We start from the raw sequence: 7,583 nt of genomic DNA, 5'->3' as shown, positions 1-7,583 counted from the left end.
CCTGTTCACAGTGCCAAAACCACTGGTAAATGGTTTACTGACCATGGTATTACTGTGCTCAATTGGCCTGCCAACTCTCCTGACCTGAACCCCATAGAGAATCTGTGGGATATTGTGAAGAGAAAGTTGAGAGACGCAAGACCCAACACTCTGGATGAGCTTAAGGCCGCTATCGAAGCATCCTGGGCCTCCATAACACCTCAGCAGTGCCACAGGCTGATTGCCTCCATGCCACGCCGCATTGAAGCAGTCATTTCTGCAAAAGGATTCCCAACCAAGTATTGACTATTGTGTGCATAACTGAACATAATTATTTGAAGGTTGACTTTTTTTTGTATTAAAAACACATCTTTTATTGGTCGGATGAAATATGCAAATTTTTTGAGATAGGAATTTTGGGTTTTCATGAGCTGTATGCCCAAATCATCAGTATTAAAACAATAAAACACCTGAAATATTTCAATTGGTGTGCAATGAATCTAAAATATATGAAAGTTTAATTTTTATCATTACATTATTGAAAATAATGAACTTTATCACAATATGCTATTTTTTTTAGAAGGACCTGTATATATATATATATTTATAAAAATACTTATGAAAAGTGTATTTATAAAAAATATTTATGAAAAGTGCATTTGTTATACTTGTATACTTGTATACTTATACCTATGAACAATGCGCTTAAAATATTTATAAAATGCGTATTTCTAAGATGCTTATGAAAAGTGTGTATAAAGTATTCAAATAAAGTTATGTAGCATCATTAAGAACTAACATTATAGACACTTAAAGCCAGAGCACCTCATTCCTTTCTGTACCATTTTGTGAATGATTTAGGCCGTATTACAGAAATATCTGTTTAGTAACCATGAAAATTTGAGTTAGGCTTTATTGGCTAATGTTTTACTGAAACTTAAGACACAGAATATTATTCACAAACGAACTCTTTCAGCTGAATTGAGCTGTTTTACATGAGCGCTTTATTCATTTGTCTTGTTCAAAGTTCATCAGGATTAGTGGATCAGCACAAAGGAGGATGATTGATAACACTGTATTTCAGCAAGACATTCGACGAACCCGAACGTAAGCACTATTTTAAAGCACTATTTTTAAATGAGATGATTTGCTGGCTGATGCATTGCAAAAGACGTTGAATTGACAAAAGTTAATTTGCATTACTTGGTACAAAGTGCTACTATAATGTTTTCATGGCAAACTTATGTTTTCTTGTTTTCGTCTTAATAAAATATTATTGGTGCAGTATAATAAAAGAAATGCAGTGATATAAAAGAAACACGTCAAAACAAGTCAAAAATACACAGTGAAACTTCATTTAATTTCCAATAAATCCCCACATCACTGCTTCTATTGTTCTAAGAAAATAATGCCAAATGAAGCCACTCTTTCTTTTATAGATATGTCTTCTTTTTGTGTGAGTGATATAAGATTTTTTTCTTTTTTTTAGGTTTGGTGATTACCGAGAGAGTGATTGTTTTATTTTATATTTTATTTTTTACAAAAGCTTTTAATCTTGTTTCAGATATTACATATAAAATAAAAAATATCCTCCATTTAACAAAATTTGAGCTGAAAAATTATGCATAATATTTGCAGGGTTTGCGGCAGTTGTAGATGTTTTGTTGTAATGGTGTATTGTTGTGATGTTGTAATGTTGTCAAACATGACAATCTGGGGCTCAGGTCAGGAAGCAGACAGACTGGCTAAACCGACCGTCTGCTAGCGGCCTCGCGTCACCAAGGTCAGATAAATCCCATCACATAGAGGCTCTTTCACCTAGATATCATCATATAGAGACTGTGTCTGTTCCCTGAATTAGGAAATACAAAAAACTCCTACACCCATCTAAGGGTAAAAATGTAATTGATGTTCAACAAATAAAAAATAGATATAATACAAATGAACAAATGATAAAGCTCGGGTTGCTGAATATTCGATCCCTTACTTCAAAAGCACTTATTGTTAATGATATGATTACAGACTATAACCTAGATGTGCTGTGTTTGACAGAAACCTGGCTAAAACCAGACGATTACATTACTTTAAATGAGTCCACCCCGCAAGAATACTGTTATAAACATGAACCTCGCCTGAAAGGCAAAGGGGGAGGTGTTGCTGTAATTTATAGTAATATCTTCAGAATTACTAAGTCTAGTTTTAAATATAATTCGTTTGAAGTGTTGGTGCTTAATGTAACAACATCTAGCGTAAATGATAAATCACGTTTGAGATTTGTGCTGGCTACTGTATACAGGCCACCAGGGCACCATACAGAATTTATCAAATAATTTGCTGACTTTCTATCAGAGTTAGTACTGGCTGCAGATAAAGTCCTAATTGTTGGTGATTTTAATATACATGTAGAGGCCTTAAAAACAGAGAGGCCTTAAAAGCTGCTAGATCTGCTTATTTTTCAAGAGAAGAAAATAAACCAAACCCTAGGTATTTATTCGAAACAGTTGCTAAACTGACGAAAAATAAAGCTTCAAGCCCAGATGTTTCCAAGCAACACAGCAGTAATGACTTTATGCACTTCTTTACTAACAAGATTGATAATATCAGGGAGAAAATTATAACTATGCAACCGTCTACTACAGTATCGCATCATGGAGTGCATTATAGTCTCCCTGAGGAAAAATTAGAATAGGAGAGGGTGAATTTTATAAACCCGTTAAATCATCTAAATAGACAACATGTATGTTAGACCCTATACCAACTAAACTATTGAAAGAGATGCTACCAGAGTTCATAGATCCTCTTCTTAATATTATTAATTCATCTTTGTCATTAGGATATGTACCAAAAACTTTTAAGCTGGCTATGATTAAACCGCTTGTTAAAAAACCGCAACTTGATCCTACAGAATTATTCAATTACAGGCCGATCTCAAATCTACCTTTTCTGTCAAAGATACTAGAAAAGGCAGTATCTTCACAACTATGTTCCTTTTTAGAAAGAAATGATATCTGTGAGGATTTCCAGTCAGGATTTAGACCGCACCATAGCACTGAGACTGCTCTCATTAGAGTCACAAGTGATTTGCTCTTATCATCCGATCGTGGTTGTATCTCTCTATTAGTGTTACTTGATCTTAGTGCTGCATTTGATACCATTTGTTGCGAGCAGGATGAGGCCGGTGGCGTGATTACTGATGAGCGCCACCTGCGCAACGCACCAGTCTCGTATCTCTAACGGAGGAGTGGAAGCATAAAAGGAGGAGTGACGACAGTGGAGATCGAGATTTTATTTAATGTTTTGTTATACTGTGTGTGGCAGAAGTCGACCGTGAGGGACTGCCGTCTTTACTTTCGTTTTTGTATTTGTTTAATTATTTATTATTAAATTGTTTAAATGTTTCCGGTTCCCGTTTCCTTCTTCCTGTAACATCTGAACTGCGTTACACCATTGACCACAACATTCTTTTAAATAAACTTAAAAAAATTATGTTGACATTAGTGGAATTGCACTAGCATGGTTTAAATCATACTTATCTGACCATTATCAGTTTGTAGCAGTAAATGAAGAGATGTCTTATCAATAAGAAGTTCAGTATGGTGTACCACAAGGCTCATTACTAGGACCGCTGCTGTTCACTCTGTACATGCTACCCTCTCACACACACACACACACACACACACACACACACACACACACACACACACACACACACACACACACACACACACACACACACACACACACACACACACACACACACACACACACAGACATTTCTGAGGAACACACACACACACACACACACACACACACTCACACACACACACACACACACACACACACACACAGACATTTCTGAGGAACACACACAAACACACACACAGACATCATCTGAGGAACACACACACACACACACACACACACACACACACACACACACACACACACAGACATCATCTGGGGAAAACACACACACACACACACACACACACACAGAGACACACACACACACACACACTCTCTGTACATGCTACCGTTAGGAGATATCATTAGGAAACATGGAATTAGTTTTCACTGTTATGCTGGTGATACTCAGCTCTATATTTCTTCACGCCCTGACGAAACTTACCAATCCACAAAATTAACGGAATGCATAGCTTAAATAAAAAACTGGTTGACAAGTAATTTCCTACTACTAAATTATGATAAAATTGATGTTATGATGTTGTAATGTTCTGATGTTGTGGGTGTTGTAGATGTTGTAATGTTGTGTTGTGATGTCCTGGGCCAGCAGAGGGCGCTGTTGTAGATGTTGTGATGTTGTGTTGTGATGTCCTGGGCCAGCAGAGGGCGCTGTTGTAGATGTTGTAATGTTGTGTTGTGATGTTGTAGGCCAGCAGAGGGCGCTGTTGTAGATGTTGTGATGTTGTGTTGTGATGTTGTAGGCCAGCAGAGGGCGCTGTTGTAGATGTTGTGATGTTGTGTTGTGATGTTGTGTTGTGGTGTCCTGGGCCAGCAGAGGGCGCTGTTGTAGATGTTGTAATGTTGTGTTGTGATGTTGTAGGCCAGCAGAGGGCGCTGTTGTAGATGTTGTGATGTTGTGTTGTGATGTTGTAGGCTAGCAGAGGGCGCTGTTGTGATCTTGTGTTGTGATGTTTTAGGCCAGCAGAGGGCGCTGTTGTAGATGTTGTAATGTTGTGTTGTGGTGTCCTGGGCCAGCCGAGGGCGCTGTTGTGATCTTGTGTTGTGATGTTTTAGGCCAGCAGAGGGCGCTGTTGTGATGTTGTAATGTGATGTTGTAGGCCAGCAGAGGGCGCTGTTGTGATGTTGTGTTGTGATGTTGTGTTGTGATGTTGTAGGCCAGCAGAGGGCGCTGTTGTGATTTTGTGATGTAGATGTTGTGTTGTGATGTTGTAGGCCAGCAGAGGGCGCTGTTGTGATGTTGTGTTGTGATGTTGTGTTGTAATGTTGTAGGCCAGCAGAGGGCGCTCTTGTGATGTTGTGTTGTGATGTTGTAGGGCAGTAGAGGGCGCTGTTGTGATGTTATGATGTTGTGTTGTGATGTTTTAGGCCAGCAGAGGGCGCTGTTGTGATGTTGTGTTGTGATGTTGTAGGCCAGCAGAGGGCGCTGTTGTGATGTTATGATGTTGTGTTGTGATGTGGTAGGCCAGCAGAGGGCGCTGTTGTGATGTTGTAATGTGATGTTGTAGGCCAGCAGAGGGCGCTGTTGTGATGTTGTGTTGTGATGTTGTGTTATGATGTTGTAGGCCAGCAGAGGGCGCTGTTGTGATGTTGTGATGTTGTGTTGTGATGTTGTAGGCCAGCAGAGGGCGCTGTTGTAATGTTGTGTTGTGATGTTGTAGGCCAGCAGAGGGCGCTGTTGTGATGTTGTGTTGTGATGTTGTAGGCCAGCAGAGGGCGCTGTTGTTATGTTGTGTTGTGATGTTGTAGGCCAGCAGAGGGCGCTGTTGTAATGTTGTGTTGTGATGTTGTAGGCCAGCAGAGGGCGCTGTTGTGATGTTGTGTTGTGATGTTGTGATGTTGTAGGCCAGCAGAGGGTGCTGTTGTGATGTGTGATGTTGTGTTGTGATGTTGTAGGCCAGCAGAGGGCGCTGTTGTGATGTTGTGTTGTGATGTTGTAGGCCAGCAGAAGGCGCTGTTGTGATGTTGTGATGTTGTGTTGTGTTGTGATGTTGTAGGCCAGCAGAGGGCGCTGTTGTGATGTTGTGTTGTGATGTTGTAGGCCAGCAGAAGGCGCTGTTGTGATGTTGTGTTGTGATGTTGTGATGTTGTAGGCCAGTAGAGGGCGCTGTTGTGATGTGTGATGTTGTGTTGTGATGTTGTAGGCCAGCAGAGGGCGCTGTTGTGATGTTGTGTTGTGATGTTGTAGGCCAGCAGATGGCGCTGTTGTGATGTTGTGATGTTGTGTTGTGTTGTGATGTGTAGGCCAGCAGAGGGCGCTGTTGTGATGTTGTGTTTTGATGTTGTAGGCCAGCATAAGGCGCTGTTGTGATGTTGTGTTGTGTTGTGATGTTGTAGGCCAGGAGAGGTTGCTGTTTTGATCTGTGATGTTGTGTTGTGATGTTGTAGGCCAGCAGAAGGCCCTGTTGTGATGATGTGTTGTGATGTTGTAGGCCAGCAGAGGGCGCTGTTGTGATGATGTGTTGTGATGTTGTAGGCCAGCAGAAGGCGCTGTTGTGATGATGTGTTGTGATGTTGTAGGCCAGCAGAGGGCGCTGTTGTGATGTTGTGTTGTGATGTTGTAGGCCAGCAGAGGGCGCTGTTGTGATGTTGGAAAGTTGTGTTGTGATGTTGTAGATGTTGTGTTGTGATGTTGTGTTGTGATGTTGTAGGCCAGCAGAGGGCACTGTTGTGATGTTGTGTTGTGATGTTGTAGGCCAGCAGACGGCGCTGTTGTGATGTTGTGTTGTGATGTTGTAGGCCAGCAGAGGGCGCTGTTGTGATGTTGTGTTGTGATGTTGTGTTGTGATGTTGTAGGCCAGCAGAGGGCGCTGTTGTGATGTTGTGATGTTGTGTTGTGATGTTGTAGGCCAGCAGAGGGCGCTGTTGTAATGTTGTGTTGTGATGTTGTAGGCCAGCAGAGGGCGCTGTTGTGATGTTGTGTTGTGATGTTGTGATGTTGTAGGCCAGCAGAGGGCGCTGTTGTTATGTTGTGTTGTGATGTTGTAGGCCAGCAGAGGGCGCTGTTGTAATGTTGTGTTGTGATGTTGTAGGCCAGCAGAGGGCGCTGTTGTGATGTTGTGTTGTGATGTTGTGATGTTGTAGGCCAGCAGAGGGTGCTGTTGTGATGTGTGATGTTGTGTTGTGATGTTGTAGGCCAGCAGAGGGCGCTGTTGTGATGTTGTAGGCCAGCAGAAGGCGCTGTTGTGATGTTGTGATGTTGTGTTGTGTTGTGATGTTGTAGGCCAGCAGAGGGCGCTGTTGTGATGTTGTGTTGTGATGTTGTAGGCCAGCAGAAGGCGCTGTTGTGATGTTGTGTTGTGATGTTGTGATGTTGTAGGCCAGTAGAGGGCGCTGTTGTGATGTGTGATGTTGTGTTGTGATGTTGTAGGCCAGCAGAGGGCGCTGTTGTGATGTTGTGTTGTGATGTTGTAGGCCAGCAGATGGCGCTGTTGTGATGTTGTGATGTTGTGTTGTGTTGTGATGTGTAGGCCAGCAGAGGGCGCTGTTGTGATGTTGTGTTTTGATGTTGTAGGCCAGCATAAGGCGCTGTTGTGATGTTGTGTTGTGTTGTGATGTTGTAGGCCAGGAGAGGTTGCTGTTTTGATCTGTGATGTTGTGTTGTGATGTTGTAGGCCAGCAGAAGGCCCTGTTGTGATGTTGTGTTGTGATGTTGTAGGCCAGCAGAAGGCGCTGTTGTGATGATGTGTTGTGATGTTGTAGGCCAGCAGAGGGCGCTGTTGTGATGTTGTGTTGTGATGTTGTAGGCCAGCAGAGGGCGCTGTTGTGATGTTGGAAAGTTGTGTTGTGATGTTGTAGATGTTGTGTTGTGATGTTGTAGGCCAGCAGAGGGCACTGTTGTGATGTTGTGTTGTGATGTTGTAGGCCAGCAGAGGGCGCTGTTGTGATGTTGTGTTGTGATG

This window comes from Siphateles boraxobius, unplaced genomic scaffold, assembly GCF_051911475.1.
Source record: "Siphateles boraxobius isolate OS27281-9 unplaced genomic scaffold, OSU_SipBor_1 82, whole genome shotgun sequence".
Taxonomy (NCBI): domain Eukaryota; kingdom Metazoa; phylum Chordata; class Actinopteri; order Cypriniformes; family Leuciscidae; genus Siphateles; species Siphateles boraxobius.
Note: the sequence above shows the minus strand (reverse complement) of the source record.